The 20,082-nt window shown below is 44.1% G+C and overlaps 2 protein-coding genes across 3 annotated transcripts in view; both read left to right on the top strand.

Annotated features, from left to right (window-relative positions):
• Positions 1–20,082, top strand: part of EFHC1 (EF-hand domain containing 1) — a 159,679-nt gene that overhangs the window by 68,045 nt on the left and 71,552 nt on the right. The gene's annotated exons all lie outside the window — the stretch shown is intronic.
• Positions 1–20,082, top strand: part of PAQR8 (progestin and adipoQ receptor family member 8) — a 101,059-nt gene that overhangs the window by 68,025 nt on the left and 12,952 nt on the right. The window contains exon 1 of one of the 2 annotated variants that reach the window (XM_089685993.1): positions 1,697–1,831. The exons of the other annotated variant lie outside the window; for it this stretch is intronic. The gene's annotated coding sequence lies outside the window, so the exon portion shown is untranslated. Of the gene's footprint in view, positions 1–1,696; positions 1,832–20,082 lie in introns of those variants that run through there. 2 annotated transcript variants of the gene reach the window in all.

Raw genomic sequence — 20,082 nt, 5'->3', positions numbered from 1 at the left:
AATAATTTGGAAAAAAAAGTTTTTCTTTGTTTCTATTATAAAATTTTGCAAACAGGTAATTTTTCTCCTTCACTGATGTGCGTTGCTGATAGGCAGCACTGATAGGCACTGATAGGCGGCACTTATGGGCACTGATGACGTGGCACTGATAGGTAGCACTGACGGGCACTGATAGGCAGCACTGATGAGGTGGCACTGATATACAACAGTGATGGGCACTGATGGGTGGCACTGCTGGGCAGCACTGATGGGTGGCACTGATGGGCACTGATGATCAGTGCCTTGATGATCAGTGCCGATCCGTCCTCTGACAATTGCTGGTTATCGGCAATACTTTCCTCACACTGTGACAGCGTGAGGAAAGTGCAGCCAATAACTAGCAACTGCATTTACTGGTGATCTGCTGTGTCATTGGACACAGCTGATCACGTGGTAAAAGTCCGCTGTGATTGGCCTTTTACCACATCACCTGTTGAGCTGTGTCCGTAGGACACAGCAATCACAGAGATTGCCGGGTGCACGCCCCTGGGGGCGCGCAGGAGGGCGCGTTCTGGGAGGACATCATATCACGCCCTCCGAGAACTGGACAACCACGCTGTAGCCGTCATTCGGCTATAGCGCGGTTGGCAAATGGTAAAACTGAAGAAAAAGAGAGGGGAAAAATTAACTGGAATAAATAAAAAATACACCGGAATGTGTCAATAACTCTGCGTTTCTATAGTGTGATCTGACCCTTACAGATCTTGGGGACTGTGTGTGCTTTCTACCCCTCTAGTGCTTGACAGTCAGCATGGGTCTGAGAGAAAAAAGGGAACACTGGCTAGTGTTCTGAAGAGCTTGTCCAATTGATGCTCCTGCAAAGGACTTTGCTCAGTTCTATTACTCCTAGACTGCCACAGGCTGCCGGAACAGGCCTGTACCTGAGGAGCTCAGCCCTGCAATGACTACTACCGCTAAAGGGACTTTGCTCACTCCTAAACTACTTGTTACTACAAATTGAAAAGTCTGCAATCTGATTTCAGCCAGGACTTCAACAGTGCTCAACTAAGGGATCAGCTAGATGTCCTCAGTGTAAATAGTCCTACATTTGGAGTATCTTACTGAATTCCCCATCTCTATCCCCAGTTCTATAATATAACAAACATCCCCTAGACTGGTCATTGAAGACAACGAGCGAAGGTGTGTGTGTACCTGTCTGTGGAAAATACTTTGTGCCTGGCTGCGGGACGAAGAAAGGGGGAAACCTGGGCAAAAATATAAGTGGCTCCTCCAAGGGTAGCACTACCTACCTACCTATATATATATATATATATATATATATATATACATATATATATATATATATCTCTTTTCTTCCCTTCCTGAGCCTGATACTTCAGCTTGAGTGTCAGGGGCACAAAGTTCTCTAGCAGGAAGGTCTAGGGATGGTAATGCCATGATAATTGCTAGCTTGCATCATTAGCATCTCTTGTTTTCACTGGTATGATCAACCTGCTGAAGAAAGTATAGTCCGAAGACTAAAACTTGGGTACAAGGTGATCATAGAAGTTTCTAGTGACCTGACAGATTTACATAGTGTGTCATTGTTTAAGACGCCTACACTGCAGACCTGCCTAGTAACAGCAGAGGTAATGATAAGGTGGGGAGTGCTGCCGAGTCTTGACAAAACAGTACACTAGTAGTCGGGCTGGTTTGAGACAGGCTGGTGGTGGTGGCTGCCGCTGTGGAGCTGAATTCTGAAGAGCGAAGGTGAGGAGCACACGGGGTGTTTCTGGAAGGGTTAGGATCTCAGGAGCTTGTCATCTACATCTGATTTCCAAGTCATTTCCAGGTACAGTCCCCATGCTTAGGTTTTGTCCCTAACAATGTTTGTCCCTGGAAACTTGACTGTTTCACACTTCAGGCAGTAACTGCAAGAGGAAGTACACTTTATTATCAATGTTTCAGGTTCTTGCAGGACCCTTTTAACAACCAAGGTCCAGAAAACTTTGGCTGGTTTCTTGATGATGCCATAAGAATGGTCCTCCCTAGTATTTAGTGTATAGAATGTTGCTAGATCTTTAAGTGTATATAGGCTGCCAATGTTTGCTTCACAATATTTTATCTACTCCTTCATGGTGTTCTGAGAAAAACAGTTGTCAGGTGTCTCGGAAGTAAAAACATGACAGAAGATCTGACCTTTCTCTGTGCTCTCCAAATTCAAAAAGGTCTCAGCAGAAGTTTCATTTTACAGGATAAATTCACCTTTTGGACAAAAATAATAAATGCACATTATTTTGCAGGTAAAAAAAATGTGCATTTATTTATTTTGTCCAAAGGAGCCTGGAAAGCATTGTACCAGTGATCAGTAGATTGCTGATGCCATGCAGGTCTCCTGCAGACCTGTCAGAATATCTGCTTGCCATATGGGATGTACGGTCAAGCAGATACTGTATTCTGACAGGAAGCCTGAATGTGGTACTCCACAGCACCGTGGTTGTTCATAGAAAACTACAAGCCGACAGCCACCAAGACTTGGGATTTGTAGGCACTCATTCACAGAACTTTGTGAATGAGTGACATGGCCGTGTGGGCAGAGCCATTCACGGCTGTGCTGTTTTCAAATCTGACAGATAGTACGGAGAGACTTCTCCTCGTAGTATCTGTTAGAGGGAGGGGGGGTGGCGGGTGGCAGCTTTTGCTATGGGAACATGTTACATGTTCCACCCTAAAAACGGGTGGAACATGTAACATGTTCCAAAGTTGAACTTATCCTTTAAAGTACACCTGTGAAGAGGGAAATATGTAGGATACCATTGCTGATCTCTCTGCAAATGCTAGAGTGTTGGCTGTCATTTCTGGAGTGTTGAGCCTAGTACACATGAGAATATCAGAAGAATGATCGCCCGTTGTTTTTTGTTTGTTTGTTTTTTTGCATGCTAGTCTTGTATCGAAATTGAATAGGTTACTAAAGTTACAAAAATTCTCATAAGACAGAATACAACTTCGGAAGTATTGAAATGTATTGCATTATATTGTAATGTATTCTTTCGTTTCTGAGCATGCACAGATTTCGTGCTCACCCCTTCAGGTATTTTCGCATGAAATGTCGTGATTGGCTCTCGAAAGCTGTGTGCTAACGATCAGATTATTGGATGATCACTCCGATAGCAGTATTTTTCATCCAATATTCTCAACATGTGTACCAGACTTAAGCTTCAATGCGCTAAAACAGGGGTGTCCAACCTGCTGCCTACGTATGCGGTCCAAGGCAGCTATGAACGCAGCCCAATACAAGATCATAAACTTACTTAGAAATGTTGATTTTTTTTTTTTTTTTTTAAAAAGGCATTTACACTTAGCAAACACATTTGACAGTCACTTTACTAGACTTTTAAAAGTTGTATCTTCCCAAAGAAAATTCTCCTATTCTTCACAATCCTGCCTTATTCACGTCATCAATTTTTGGCAGCACCAATAATTGTGAGCAACTATTTCCAAGGATGAAGCACACGAAGGGCAAAATTAGAACCAGAATATCTGATGAACACCTTGAGAATTCATTGAGAATTGTTACTACGTCCATCAAACCAGATATTTATGCGTTCGTTTATCAAAAACTGTCGAATATTGCACTAGTTTTATGTTGCCCTCTTTTACTTTTATAATAAAAAATAATCCCAAAAAATAAAGTTTTGTTACTCAAATAGGTATGTGACGGGAGGTAGGCAGGACAGAACACACAGAGCAGATGATAAACACACAAAGCTTTATTAAAGAAAATGACAGTCACTCAGTTGGGGTCTGCAGGTAACGTGGCAGTGCCCAGTGTGGGAGAATAGCAAGGATTGGGCTCAAAATAATTGTAATCCGGCCCCAGGGGCAAATTTAGGGTCACTATAAAAGTTTGTAATCCAAGCAGGAAGAAGGGGAAGAGAGTTCAGGAACAGTTCAGGGGAATAAAACAGGGGTACATACACTCACGGCTCTGGCAGGGATGCCCGGGTTCACAGCAGACAACAGCCAGGGGGGGCGACCCTTCTCAGCACACAGCAAAGGGTCCTAACAGCAGGGACCAGTCCTGATTCTTCTGCAAGCAGTACACAAGCACTCCTGGGCCCGCAGTATGGGCAGTATAACAGCAGGTACTTGCCCTGAGTTCCAAGTATTTGCAGCGTATTCAGTGGGCAATAATCCTCCCAATCCTGTTACTAATGCAGAGTGTCAGCGGGTAATAATTCTCCCAATCCTGCTCTCATTAATGCAGAGTGCCAGCGGGTAAAATTCCTCCCGATCCCGCTCTTATTGCTGCAGAGTGCCAGCGGGTAATATTCCTCCCAATCCCGGTCTTTGCAGAGTGGCTGTGGGGTTCTCGCCTCAGCGTAGACCTCCCAGCAGCTGCGCAGCAGACAGAACGACCTGGGACGCTCTGCACCGGCCTTCTTAAGGTCGGTGTAGGACGCTCTTGGTCGTCCTGGCAACCGTGGGCGGCGTGCCTCATCGCCCGGCAACGAGGCACACCCCCTTGACACTGGCCGCGCTCTCGAGAGTGCGGCCTTTGTCTGTCGGCGAGTGCAGGAGCAGTAAACTCCCGTGACCATGCTGTAGTCACCGGGGCTGTGCGGCATCAGGCTGACTGCCGCGGCCCGGATCATCCCTGCAGGAGGTTCGCCCCTCTCCGCCCCGATGGCTGGGGAGGTGTGAACCTCACTGCAGGGAACTATCCTCCTCCCTCCAACTGCTCTGCATGGGGGAAGATGGTGACAGGAGTCACACCTGTCATCCTGGACGGCCAGGCTTCAAAGGGCCGTGACAGGATGAGAGGGGGGGTGAAGGAAGGTGAGCCAGGGGGAGAGCGCACAGCCTGGTACACCGTGAGAAGGTACATGATCTTTATGTCAGGGCAGGAACGCTGGAATGGGCAGGCAGGCCTATGGTACGGTCACGCTGCGACTGACGACAGCCACTACCCACAGACCAGAGCCCCTCAAGGCGCGGAGTCTAAGCCCCAGGCTACCCTTCACCAGGGCCCCTGATGGTGGGGATGGACTTGACGCAGCCTGAGACCAGGTCGCGGCCCCCGAGTGACCCCAGCTGCGATAACGACTGCCGCCAATGGCGTACAGCTGGTGGGAGCTAGATGGGAACACGAGTAGAGTAGTCAGGCAAGCCGGGTCAATAACAACGGAGCAGACAGTACTAGACGGTAGGCAAAGAATACTCAGGTCACGGGCCGGGTTCAGCAACGGGAGGTCAGGTAAAGGGTTAACGCAGAGAGTAGTCTTGTCCAAGCCGAGTCGGTTACCAGGAGAGCAATGGGAACAACACAAGAGCTTGCAACAGGGCAACATACAGGACACAAGTGCAGAGCACACTTGCAGACAGCAGGTTTAAATGTGCTCAACCACACCCTTCTGAGGAGGAGCCGCAGAAGCCTGAAGGCATAAAGGTTCCCACCATGCTTTGCAGAAAACCAAGATGGATGCCAGCTCATGGAGATGCACAAGCTCTGAAGAAAGGTAGGACCTTGACAGTACCTCCTCCTCAAGGGTCCCTCCCCCTCCGCGGCTCAACAAAAGGTTTCTGAGGAAATCGGGCGTGAAAAGTGCGGAGGAGGGCAGGAGCATGAACATCCACGGAAGGAACCCAGGAACGTTCCTCGGGACCATAACCACGCCAATGGACCAGAAACTGTACCCGACCGCGGACCAACCGAGAATCCAAGATGCGGCTCACCTCATACTCCTCATGGCCGTCGACCCTGATAGGACGAGGCCGAGGCGGAGAGGCAGTAAAGCGATTACAGATCAGAGGTTTCAACAGGGATACGTGGAAGACATTGGAGATGTGCAGCTCATGGAGATGCACAAGCTCTGAAGAAAGATAGGACCTTGACACTTTATCAGTGATCGTTAGCTTGTGATCTGCCCGACTTTTTCTGCTCAGCAGCTATCCTTTTTGTTAGTGTATTTTTTATGTGTGGCCCGAGACAATTCCTCTTCTTCCAGTGTGGCCCAAGAAAGTCAACAGGTTGGACACCTCTGGTTTAAAGTGTATGAAAACCCTTACAATGAACTTCTCCTATTTTATTCCATTTGATCTTCTAAGTATACCATTGGATGTGTTTTGTTGTACAGTATGTGTTTGATAAGTGCACAAAATACCTGTTAAATTTGTCATAAATCTTGTGAGCTGATAACTTCCTGTGCACAAGGAGGAGTTATGGAGATAAAGGGGAGGGGTGTGAGGAGGGGTTATGGAGACAAACAGTGGTTATGGAGATAAGGAAGGGGGAGGAAATGAGGAGGGATCATGGAGATGAGATGGGGAGGAGATGAGTAGAGGCTATGGAGATGGCAAGGGGAGAGGAGATGAGTAGGGGTTATGGAGAAGAGGAATGGTTATGAAGACAAGGAGGGGTTATGGAAATGTGGAGGGATTGTGGAGATGAGAAGGTTATATGGAGATTGGGAGGAGATGAGTACGGATTATGGAGATTGGAAAGGGGGAGGAGATGCGTAGAGGTTATGGAGAAGAGAAGGGGTTATGGAGAAGAGAAGGGGTTATGGAGATAAGAAGAGTATATGGAGATGGGGAGGGGGGAGGAGATGAGAAGGGGTTATAGAGAAGCGTTTATGGGGAAAATGAGGGGTTATGGAGAAGAGGAAGGGTTATGGAAACAAGAAGGGATTATAGAGATGAGGAGGGGGGAGGAGATGAAATAGGGTTATGGAGATGAGAAGGGTTTATGGAGATGGAGAGGGGATTTATAGATGAGGGATTATGAAGATAAAGAGAGATTATGGAGAAGAACAGGAGTTATGGAGATAAAGAGAGGGATGAAAGGAGGAAAGGTTGTGGAGATAAGGATGGGTTATGGAGATGAGAAGGAAAGGAAGAGGAGGGGAGATATGAAGATGAGAAGGGGAGAGAAAATGAAAAGGGGGTACGGAGATGAGGAAGGATTATGGAGATAAAGGAGGGGATGAGGAGGGGTTTTAGAAATGAGGAATCATGGAGATAAAGAGAGAATATGGAGGTGAGGAGAGATTATGGAGATGAGGAGGGGGAAGAGATGAGGAAGGGATGAGGGGGGTTATGAGGATGAGAAAGGGAGAGGAAGAAGGGATTATGGAGACCAAGAGTGATTATGGAGATATAAAAAGGGGTGGAGATGAGGAGGGAGTAAGAGAACAGGTGGGGTTATGGGGATGAAGAGGTGGAAGGTAATTAGGAGAGGTCTATATGCTTTGCAATGTATTAGGAAGGAAGTAGTCAGGGCTGACAATACATGCCATGGAATTCACAGCTGTGTTGTCATGTCATAGAGGAAGGTAGAAACATACTATAGTTCTGGCACATCAACAGTTATTTTCTGTACTTGCAGCATGGGCAAAGGTTTTTTTGTTTGCACAGCACCGAATTTGTGAAAATGGACTATACACAATATTATAGACCTTTTTAGTATCTACTAATAGACATACCAGTCACTTAGGGTTTATTTTTGTATTGAGAGATTTAATGGCATAGCGCACCACATGTTTGGTATTTATTTATGTTAGGTGTGTTAGAGCAGGGCTTAAAATTATGAGTCTAGACCTACTAGCCAGGCACCAACCTTACTCTCCACCAGTTGCCCCACCCAACCTTGCCCAGGTCCTCCTCCAACCCCACCCCCGTCCCGTCCCCCACCCCCAGCCCTGTCCTCAACCACACCCCCTTAAAGCTTATGAAATCACATTTTTCTTTAGAATAAAGAGTCCAAAATATGAAAAACTGCAATTATAGCATAGCTTTATTATGTCAATTTAAACATAACAGCAATAGCTTAATAGCAATAGGGTGCAATCAAAATATCAAGTTTTACAGCTTTAAACCTGTAATGAACATTTTGTATTTTTTTTGTTTATCTCCTTCATCTTTAAAAAGAGACTTTAGTAACTAAAGTCTCCTTTAAAAAATGTAAGTTTAGTTTACAGAAGTATAGCATAAGAAAAAGTGCTTATTTTGATGCCAAAAAACATGGAATAATAGTTACTGTAAACATGTTGTATTTTTTATCTCCAGCAGAGACCTTAGAGAAGTGTCGCATTAAAGAAAAAAGAAAAAAGTGCAGTTTTTGATGGCCAAAAAACATGGCATAAAATAAATAACAATAGTAAACATTTTGCATTTTTTATCTCCAGCATCTTATTAAAAGAGAGCTTAGAGAAGTAGTGGATCAAGAAAAAAAAAGTGCTAATTTAGATGCCAAAAAACATGGCATAACAATAGTAAACATTTTACCAAAGATGTGCTAATAGAGTAGCCATGGTTTGTGTTGTACAGCAGGACCAAGACTTGTGTAATACCCTTTTTCTGATGCAAAATACCACTTCAATGGCTGTGTGTGGATTGCATTCTATTCAATTAAGAATGTCCCCCAAGGCGGTGGAGAGCGGACCTCTCCTCGAGTCCCCCGTGGCGGTGGAGAGGGTGTCTCCTCTCAGCGGAGGAGAGCGGACCTCTTCTGCACCTGTCTCCTCAGCGGCGCTGCCAGTGTAATGGCGGTGTCGAAGAAGCTGGAAACCAGAAGTTGGAAACCGACACTCGGCTTCACAATGAAGCTTGGAGCGCAGGTGCAGCCGCTCCATCATCTATGCTCGCCACGCAAGAATTTCTCCTCGCATTTGGCGAGGGGGCGAGCGGCTTTTTCAAGCCCTGTATTAGATTGTACATTATTAGTGGTTGCAGCAATCCTTGTTTTGATGTTTATATACTTTATTATTTTTTTATTTTTGATGTTTTCCTTACATTATTTCAAATTATGGAATTGGGTGGGACTATAGCAGCGCACCAAGCACTGTTGCTCTTTACTATTTTTAGATTTGGTTACTCTTTAAGTCACTGACCTGGAAATATAAAAGAATTGATGATTTTTCTTGGAAGCTTATTTGCTGCATGATTGCTTCAGGTCAGAGAAATCCTGAAGCCAAAAACAGCCAGGCAACTAGCATTTTAATAAAGAGCCAACATACTTCAGATTGCTTAGAGGTCTAGTGCAGCAATCGTCAGTTCTGTTTTTTACTTAATCTTCTCAAAGCTTTTGCTCGCTCGCAGAATATGAAATGGCTCATGAAAAATTAATGTGTGTTTTTGTGGTTTCTCAGTGTAGGTATTTGTTCAAGCAAGTTCTGTCTTTGTGGCTGTCATAATTGCAGAGGGCTTTCTTCTCCGCTACTGTAATTTCCCCTTTTTGAGAAATTCCTGGAACTGTAGACATAACTGATAAGAAAATAATATCACTATTACAATTTCTGTAATAAATGCGCCATATAAGCCATGGCAACAGAAAAATTGGAGCTATAATGTTTATTGTATAACCGTGGTTGGCTGTCCCTTTAAGCTACCCAACCTGGACATCATCTTCATCACCACAAGAAACCCCACCTAGATGCATTGTGAGAGATAAGCAGGGGAAAGAGGAATGGTAATTGTCGGTATAAGACTTTAACCGTGCCAACTGGAGTACTGAGAGTAGAAAACTGAGTGTTGTCCAGGTGAAAGCATGGGGGAGTAAGGCTGCAGAGAGGGGTGCACAAGGTCATGAGGGATTAAGATGCAAGCGCTAGAGAGGGGAACCCCCAGAGTTGTGCTACCTCTCTGACCTTCGGAAGACATGCTAGCAGTGAAGAGATGTCCAGGACCAGTGTGGCCCAGGGGCGGACTGACCATTTGGAAACTAGGGCACTGCCCGAGGGCCCGGGGTCAGTAGGGGGCCCCATGAGATGCCCCTGGTACCTTTTTCATAGGCTTTTTTGAGTTTGGGCAAGGACACTGGGGCCCAATGATCCCCTATTGCCCGGGGGCCCCATGAGTTGTCAGTCCGCCCCTGGTGTGGCCTGTCTTGCAATCCTCATTATGCAGATCAGGATGTTGTGGCCTGTGTTGCATCCTCCTTCATCCAGCCTGCTGAGACAGTTATTAGGAGATGTAATACTGTTGGGAGGACATCAGATGCACTTCTGAGCAGTGCATGGCCTTTGATGACCCCTGTGTGTGTTGAAGTTGTCTGATATTGCTGCTGCTGGTTGACCTCATCAATGTTTCACCTTCAGCTACTTTATAACATTTTGTGAGAATTTCATCAGTCTTTGGATAACAAATACCTTTGTTTGGAGGTATTTGGGAGAGCTCCAATGTTGAGTTAAAGGTCTCACCACTGGCAGACTATACACAGTTTATGATACTAGCCACTGGTTGGTCTGAACAATAGGATAGAAGGTAGGCCTCAAAGCCAGCTGCATTCCCATAATACATTTAGGAGATATTTACTGTTGTATATTGCTGTTTATTGCAGGGTCACTCCCCCATTCTGGCAGAGCCATTCATGGACGACTAACAGGAAGGAATGCCATATCTATTTATCGCATTGTGTCTTTGCATATCTTACATAGTTATATAGTTAGTCTGGCTGAAAAAAGGCAAAAGTCCATCCAGTTCAACCATAGAATAAACAAAAAGTTATAATCCTATACCCACAGTTGATCCAGAGGAAGGCAAAAAAAAAACCCAGCAAAGCATGATCCAATTTGCTCCTGCTGGGGAAAAAAATTCCTTCCTGATCCCCTGAGAGGCAATTGGATCAACTTTACCTATAAATGTTAGTATCCAGTTATATTCTGTTCCTAGTTGACAGTCAATTAATCACCAGATTACCTTCAAAGAGTGATGTCTTGTACCATCTTGGATGGAATGTTTTGCTACTTAGAGAAGAGAAGAAATAGGTTAAATCTTATGGTGCCCATATACTAGATGAAAAATTGTTTAAAAATGTAAAGAGTGCCCCTTTGTCCTCTGTGATGACCTCAGGGTGAATAGCTCTACACCGAGTTCACTATATGAACCACTGATGTATTTATACATGTTGATCATATCCCCCCTTAATCTCCTCTTCTCAAGAGAGAATAAATTCAGTTCCTCTAATCTTTCCTCATAGCTGAGCTCCTCCATGCCTCTTATCAGTTTGGTTGCCCTTCTCTGTACTTTCCCAAGTTCCCCAATGTTCTTTTTGTGAATTGGTGCCCAAAACTGAACTGCATATTCCAGATGAGGTCTTACTAATGATTTGTACCGGGGTAATATGATATCTCTCTCTCTGGAGTCTATACCTCTTTTAATAGAAGAGAGGATTTTGCTCGCTTTAGAAACCGCAGCTTGGCATTGCATGCCATTATTAAGCTTGTGATCTACCAGAACCCTCAGATCCTTCTCCACCATTAATTCCCCCAGTTGTACCCCCCCTAGTATGTATGATGCATGCATATTCTTAGCCCCCAAGTGCAGAACCTTACATTTATTAACATTACACCTCATTTGCCACATAGTTGCCCAATCAAACTGCATTGAGGTCGGCTTGTAAATTGAAGACATCCTGTAAGGACGTTATTCCACTGCACAGCTTGGTGTCATCTGCAAAGACTGAAATGGGATTTTTAATCTCAGACCCTATATCGTTTATAAATATATTAAAAAGTAAGGGTCCCAACACTGAACCTTGGAGTACACCACTGATGACCCTAGACCATTCAGAGTATGAATCATTAACCACTACTCTCTGAATACGATCTTTTAGCCAGTTTTCTATCCATTTATATACAGATTTTTCCCAAGCCCGTAGACTTTACCTTACACATTAGCCATGTGTGGGGAACTGTGTCAAATGCTTTTGCAAAATCCAAGTATACCACGTCTACCGCCACCCCTCTGTCCAAGTATACCACGTCCACCGCCACCCCTCTGTCCAAGTATACTACATCCACCGCCACCCCTCTGTCCAAGTATACCACGTCCACCGCCACCCCTCTGTCCAAGGTTTTGCTCACCCCCTCTTGGTGGTTAATACCATGTTACCCTGCTAATGCCAAACCTGTCTAATCAGTTTATTCTGTACAGGACTTGCTTCAGCCTAAAAGTAAAGCCTATCATATCAATATTGGTTTGTTGGTGTATTGTTGGGTATAGCTAAAGGGCGAGTTCATCACTGGAAGTAATAGGAGAAACCAACATTTCCAGCAACTCCTTGCGGTCAGTGCTACAATAGCATACATAGACCAGCATAGAAAGCTGTATTAGTGCTGGCTACACTTTCTGAACAGGCCATGTGTTTTGGTGCCTTTAAGGAGCTCTGTAGGCTGGAGTTAGAGGTTTGAACTGTGTTCTCCATGTGCCAATCAGCAGAAGGAGGCACTGATAGACCACTAAATATGAATTTACTCTGGCTATTGAAATGAACAAACACTCAAATGCTAAACATGCGTAGAACTTAGTCACGTTTATGCATGTTTTGGTGTTTTTCAATGATGTTTTTTTTTTTCTGCCTCTAAACTCCTGTAAATGCCTATGTGTGCATGGACACATAAGCTAACATGGAGAGGCGATTAGAATCAGAAAAAAAAGCCCATCGTCTGTACAACAGGCATTTTTGAGCTCAAGTGTATATGAGGCCTAAGTGTTATCTGTTTTGTCCTCACCTATTGCCAAAAAAATTAATTGAGGGACCACAAGGGAATTTGAGAACACAGAACTAATGTCCTCTATGCAACAATCGGTCAGCTGTACATACACAGCTTGTAAAATCAGGCATATTTTGCTGCATGTAACTCTCACATTGTTCTTACTCTGAGTGTGTAACTGATCCATGTTTAGTTGTTGGTGATGTCCTGCTCCACGCTGTGTTTTCCTCCCTCACCAAGTCTACCTCGAAAGATAGATAGAAAACAAAGTAGCCATTTTAGAAAAAAAAGACATGTTTAGAACTACTTATGATCCATAATTAACTTTCAGCAACCAGCTCTCAGCCTCTAATTATGATCCATTCATTCAAAGATCTTTTCATAATATATTCTCACCAGATGGAAAGACCCTCCTCACAAATGGGTCAAATAAAGTGTATATATGCCAAACAGAAGTGCATCCTGTCTTTATTTTTCCTTTCCTCCACAGGTGACATTCAAATGTTCCAACTAATCTTCCTCTCTTTAAATCCACTGGTGACACTCGCAAAAATAAAACCAAAGCCATATACAGTGGGTAAAATAATTATTTGATCCCCTGAAAATGTTGTAAGTTTGCCCACTTACAAAGAAGTGAATGGTCTATAATTTTTATCATAGGTGTATTTTAAATGATAGGTACAGAATTTCAACCAAAAATCCAGATATTTTAAATTTAGTTGCAGTTCAGTGAGTAAAATAAGTATTTGATCTCCTACCAACCAACAGTAATTCTGACTCCCACAGACTGGCCATGTGCTCATGTGGTACACAGATTAGTCCTAATGACAACTTGTTATGCATATAAAATACATCTGTCCACACAATCTCTTTCTTCTATTCATTCTCACCATCATGGTGGGTAAATGACCAAAGAACTGTCATAGAACATCAGGCACAAGATTATAGACCTGCACAAGGCTGGAATGGGCTACAAGACCATCAGCAAGAAGCTTGGTGAGAAGGAGACAACTGTTGGAGCGATTATTCGCAAATGGAAGAAATATAAAATAACCATCAATCGCCCTCAGTCTGGAGCTTCATGCAAGATTTCACCTCATGGGGTAAGGATGGTCATGAGAAAAGTGAGGTGTCAGCCCAGAACTACACAGGAGGAGCTTGTGAATGATCTCAAGGCAGTTCCATCTATACATGTGTTTGAGGTTCACAACCTGATACACCCATCAGGAAAGTTTATTAATCCTCAGTGCTCTGGTGAAGACAGGGCTGTCTTAATGAATGGGCACCCCTGAGCACTGCCCAGGAGACCCAGGTGCATTGGGGGCCCCATGACAATTTTGCATTACATCATACTTGCCAACTGTCCCGGATTTGCTGGGACAGCCATGCTTTTAACTAAGCTGTCCTGGGATGGCCATGTCCTGAGCAGCATCTTGGAATCTATATATGCGCCTTCCTGACCCCCCCCCCCCCCATACTGTGCCCTTCTGCCTCCTCCCTGTACTGTGCCCTTTGTGTTGATTACTCTCTGATTTCCTTATGGAATGTTATCTTATTGTTTAAAATTGATTTTATTAAAAGTACTAATATGTTAATTATATAAACTATTTATACTTTAAATCTTGAGAGTAGGTGCGTAATTTGGGGCAGGCTGGTAGGGGTTCCAGTGTATTACTTGGCCCAGGGGCCCATGATGCTATTAAAATGGCCCAGGGTTATGATCTTGGGGTTGTGTGATTCTTTGACTTGACCCTTTTTAGGGCTCACGCTCCCTAAATGTGCAGATAGACAAGCTGGTGTTGTGGTACAGCCTCCACTTCATGGGCACTATATTAAAGCTACTTAAACATACCTAAAGCCTTTTTTTTTACATTTTGGATAGAGTAGGGTAGGCAAATTGTTTTGCCATCTGTGGCCCATTAGAGAGACTTCCCTTCACTTCCTGTTCTATAAATACAATGGCAAGTGATATTCCTGGGCAGTATAAAGCAAGCCTGTGTTTTGCTCATGTAGGGCAAAGCAACAAGTTCCCTTTAAAACTTCTCTTTTAAAGCATATACACACATTTCCATTGCATTGTTTAGCTGCCAGGAGTGAAGAAAATGGACAATATGTCCAAGTATGGAGGAGTATGTCATACATTTCATGATGGCACAAACGGCACAGCTGCTTGGTTTTTGGCCCAGCACTGTCACATGGAGGTGATTCCTCAGCACTGTGTTAGTTTACTCATTACCTGACCACCCTGCAAAATCTTGAGGCACCCTAATCTAACACCTAAAAGTTATTTACAGTATTAATGGGAAAACTGAGCCCTGGGATGATATACACAACCGCCTCAATGAAATTAGCTGCACATTAGAAGCCCCCCTCTATGTCAGTGTTCCTCCATCACACCAGAGTCCCCCCCACCCCATCACAGCATCATCTCATCACATCAGAATCCCCATCACAGCATCATCTCATCACATCAGAATCCCCATCACAGAGCCCATCCCCAATCCAATCAAAAAGTCCACTCTTCACATCAGAGCCCTGCCTTTTAGCTCCAGCAGGGCAGCAGCAGGTTGGAGGTGGAGATAGTCTAGAGGAGGTGGACTTCCTTCCAATTCTGAATGCTGCGTGCAGCCTGTTCAGGAAACTCATGATGGTGATCAAGGGAAAATTGGGTCCTGTTCTTGCGACACCCCAGGAGAACCTAAACGGCACCCCAGTTAAAAATACTGATCTAGGAAAGTATATTTCTGGCTGCAATAGGTTATTAAAATTGGCAGATACTAAAAAAACCCAACGATAAATTTTATTTTTAATTAAATGTTACCCTCTTAAATGTAATGTTAAATAACTATAGAGAAAGCATATCGATCTAAACAAATACCTTTTTAAGGGGGTAAAAGTCATCATACCCACCTGGGTGACCATGTATTTTAAAAACACTTTTTACAATCCCTATTTCAAGAAAATATTTATAGGTGCTGTATATGGCATTGATGCAGGGCAACACGTGGACATGTCCTCATAACCCGCTTATGCCGCCCAACCAAAGGACTTCTGTGCATACCCCATCGACTTATAGAGAGGGTGTTTTTTTCAGTGGGAATGCGGGAGAACGCAGTTCTGGCACCGCCAACACTGACTTTATGTAATGGCAAGGGGTGCTGCAAGGTGTATTGGTGCTGGCTGATGTGTGATCTATTGTCACTGGAGAAGATCTATTTTTGCATGGTGGTCTATTGTTGCTGGGGAGGTCTATTGTTGCTGGGGAGGTCTATTGTTGCGGTTGGGGGATCTATTGTTGCTGGAAGGGATCTGCTGTTGAGGGATAGGTCTATTGTTGCTGGAGAGACTATTGATTGGAGATCTGCTGTTGTTTCTGAGGGTCTATTTGTTGCTGGGGTGGTATTTTGTTCCTTTTGTTGCTTTGGGGGTATATTGCTGCTTGCTGCAGAGGATCTATTTTACTGCTTTTCTTGTTATTAATAAATCTCATACACATTACTTAGCCCCACAAAATGATACTTGGCTGTGTATTCTCTATACGGAGCAGTACTGGGGGTGGGTAGAGGTGGAACCAAGGAACTGTGCTCGGAGGCGGGTAGGGGTCGGAGACAAGCTGTGATCCAGATAAACTAGGAGCGCTACAAATGTATGATATTCTTAATGTCGCATAGAGGTGGTCTTTGTTTTGGATGGTCTCTTTATTAAATAGATATTTTTGAGACATATATACAGTACATAGATATTGATAGATAGTGAGGGCCTTGCCTATATTTTTAAATGGTGTTACCAATTTTCTAAAAAGATGGTCATTTTTTCTAATACAAGCTGCTGACATTCACTTTTTAATATGCATGATGACTTGACCCCAACTAAAATGTGTCCTGTTTGAGATCAGTATGTTTTCTTCATTGCTTTTTGAAAAACAATTTACAAAGCTCCATTCTGAGCAAAATCTGACCCCCCCCCCCCCCCTCCCATGCCTTGGGTGTTTTCTTGCTCTTTATTTTATTTCTTTATTATTTTATTTCAGGTACTTACAGTGGGGCAAAAAAGTATTTAGTCAGCCACCAATTGTGCAAGTTCTCCCACTTAAAAAGATGAGAGAGGCCTGTAATTGGCATCATAGATAGACCTCAACTATAAGAGACAAAATGAGAAAAAAAATCCAGACAATCACATTGGCTGATTTGGAAAGAATTTATTTGCAAATTATGGTGAATAATAAGTATTTGGTCAATATCAAAAGTTCATCTCAATACTTTGTTATATATCCTTTGTTGGCAATGACAGAGGTCAAACGTTTCCTGTAAGTCTTCACAAGGTTGGTACACACTGTTGCTGGTATGTTGGCCTATTCCTCCATGCAGATCTCCTCTAGAGCAGTGATGTTTTGGGGCTGTCGCTGGGCAACACGGACTTTCAACTCCCTCCAAAGGTTTTCTATGGGGTTGAGATCTGGAGACTGGCTAGGCCACTCCAGGACCTTGAAATGCTTCTTACGAAGCCACTCCTTCGTTGCCCGGGCGGTATGTTTGGGATCATTGTCATGTTGGAAGACCCAGCCACGTTTCATCTTCAATGCCCTTGCTGATGGAAAGAGGTTTGTATATAGCGCTGTCAATTTACACAGCATTTTACACATATATATATATATATATATATATATACAGTATCTCCCAGAAGTGAGTACACCCGTCACATTTTTGTAAATATTTTATTCTATCTTTTCATGTGACAACACTGAAGAAATGACACTTTGCTACAATGTGACGTAGTGAGTGTACAGCTTGTATAACATGTAAATTTGCTGTCCCATCAAAATAACTCAACACCCAGCCATTAATGTCTAAACTGCTGGCAACAAAAGTGAGTACACCCCTAAGTAAAAATGTCCAAATTGGGCCCAAAGTGTCAATATTTTATGTGGCCACCATTATTTTCCAGCACTGCCTTAACCATCTTGGGCATGGAGTTCACCAGAGCTTCACAGGTTGCCACTGGAGTCCTCTTCCACTTCTCCATGATGACATCGCGGAGCTGGTGGATGTTAGAGACCTTGTGCTCCTCCACCTTCCATTTGATGATGCCCCACAGATGCTCAATAGGGTTTAGTTCTGGAGACATGCTTGGCCAGTCCATCACCTTTACCCTCAGCTTCTTTAGCAAGGCAGTGGTCATCTTGGAGGTGTGTTTGGGGCAGGGGCGGACTGACAACTCATGGGGCCCCCGGGCAATAGGTGATCACGGGGCCCCTGTGTCCTTGCCAAAACTCAAAAAACCTATGAAAATGGTACAAGGGGCATCTCATGGGGCCCCCTACTGACCCCGGGCCCTCGGGCAGTGCCTGAGTTTCCAAATGGTCAGTCCGCCCCTGGTTTGGGGTCGTTATCATGTTGGAATACTGCTCTGCGGCCCAGTCTCTGAAGAGAGGGGATCATGCTCTGCTTCAGTATGTCACAGTACATGTTGGCATTCATGGTTCCCTCAATGAACTGTAGCTCCCCAGTGCCGGCAGCAATCATGCAGCCCCAGACCATGACACTCCCACCACCATGCTTGACTGTAGGCAAGACAAACTTGTCACGACAACCTCACCTGGTTGTTGCCACACACACTTAACACCATCTGAACCAAATAAGTATATCTTGGTCTCATCAGACCACAGGACATGGTTCCAGTAATCCATGTCCTTTTTCTGCTTGTCTTCAGCAAACTGTTTGCGGGCTTTCTTGTGCATCATCTCCCTTCTGGGACAACAGCCATGCAGACCAATTTTTTGCAGTGTGCGGCATATGGTCTGAGCACTGCACTGACAGGCTGACCCCCCCACCCATTCAACCTCTGCAGCAATGCTGGCAGCACTCATACATCTATTTCCCAAAGACAACCTCTGGATATGACGCTGAGCACCTGCACTCAACTTCTTTGGTCGACCATGGCGAGGCCTGTTCTGAGTAGAACCTGTCCTGTTAAACCGCTGTATGGTCTTGGCCACCATGCTGCAGCTCAGTTTCAGGGTCTTGGCAATCTTCTTATAGCCTAGGCCATCTTTATGTAGAGCAACAATTCTTTTTTTCAGATCCTCACAGAGTTCTTTGCCATGAGGTGCCATGTTGAACTTCCAGTGACCAGTATGAGAGTGAGAGCGATAACACCAAATATAACACACCTGCTCCCCATTCACAACTGAGACCTTGTAACACTTATACAGGCCATAGATGGGGAGAATACCAGCCTAATTTTCTTTAAAAAAACGAAAAATAGTTTGTTCAATCGGCCGACGTTACCAGGAACGGTAAAAAAAAAATCGGACGATTTTCATCCCGTCTACAGCCCGCAAAAAGTGTCTCTGCAGAGAGCTCCGCTATTTCTTTGACAGTTCCTTGACATTTATAGTGGCTGCAACATTGTATCTATTTGTTTCCATTTAGGATACAGATGTTTTTATTCGGAAACAAATAGATACATTGTTGCAGCCGCTATAAATGTCAAAGAACTGTCAAAGAAATAGCGGAGCTCTCTGCAGGGACACTTTTCGCCAGACTGGAATTCTTCATCATCCTCTTCTTCATCCTCTTCTTCATCCTCTTCTTCATCCTCTTCTTCCTCTTCCTCTTCCTCTTCTTCCTCTTCCTCTTCTTCCTCTTCATCCTCTTCTTCTTCATCCTCTTCTTCTTCATCCTCTTCTTCTTCTTCTTCATCCTCTTCTTCTTCTTCTTCATCCTCTTCTTCTTCATCCTCTTCTTCTTCTTCATCTTCATCCTCTTCTTCTTTTTCTTTTTGTCTTCCTCTTGCAGGTCACTGCTCATGCGCAGATTTTTTATCGGTAAAAAGATCTGTCGATTTGCCCATCATTGCCGCGAAAATCGGCCGATCGGCAAAATCGGACGATTTTTTTCAAACTTTACCAATAAAAAAAATCTGCCAAAATACCGAAAAATGGCCGACCTATTAACCTCCTTAGCGGTAATCCCGAGTGTAGCTCGGGGTAAAATTTTCATACTAAGAGCGGTAACCCCGAGCTACACTCGGGCTTACCATGCGGCGTTGCTCTGGGGGTCCCTGCAGCACTTACCTTGTCCTTCGCTCCCGCGATGTGTCCCCTGCAGCGTCCCCAGCCATCTCCTCCAGCCGATGCCGGCATCCGGCTTCTGTGTTCCGGTCCCTGTGACATCGGGACGTACGGGCGCCGGGACCGGCGGGAAATTTGAAATTTTTTTAAAAATGTCATTTTTGCTGTCATTGCTGTTTCAATGCATTTCACATATATTTTGTCCTTACTGCTTTGTCCTGTCCCCTGCCTGCATTTTGAATGTTCTTTCTGCCTAGAAACTTAGAAAAGTCCATGGCGTCCAAAAAGCGTCCCTTTATGTCAAAAGCGGTTTTAGACCAGCTAGAGAACAGAGATAGTAAATCAGAACCACTTGCAGAATTGAGTGATAATGATTCGTGGGGAAATTTGTCATCAGACACTGAAAACGATTTTGCGACTTTGCTCAGCGATGTGCGAATTTGCCTCTGTATTTCAAATTTCAGTGTTTTTGGTTTGATTATATTATTGAATTATTATATTATTTTTTATGATTTTTTATTAAATTATAATTTATGA

This window comes from Staurois parvus, unplaced genomic scaffold (assembly GCF_062004578.1).
Source record: "Staurois parvus isolate SC_StPar_1 unplaced genomic scaffold, SC_StPar_1.0 ptg000390l, whole genome shotgun sequence".
In the NCBI taxonomy this organism is placed as follows: domain Eukaryota; kingdom Metazoa; phylum Chordata; class Amphibia; order Anura; family Ranidae; genus Staurois; species Staurois parvus.
This window is presented reverse-complemented; position numbering and strand designations above follow the sequence as displayed.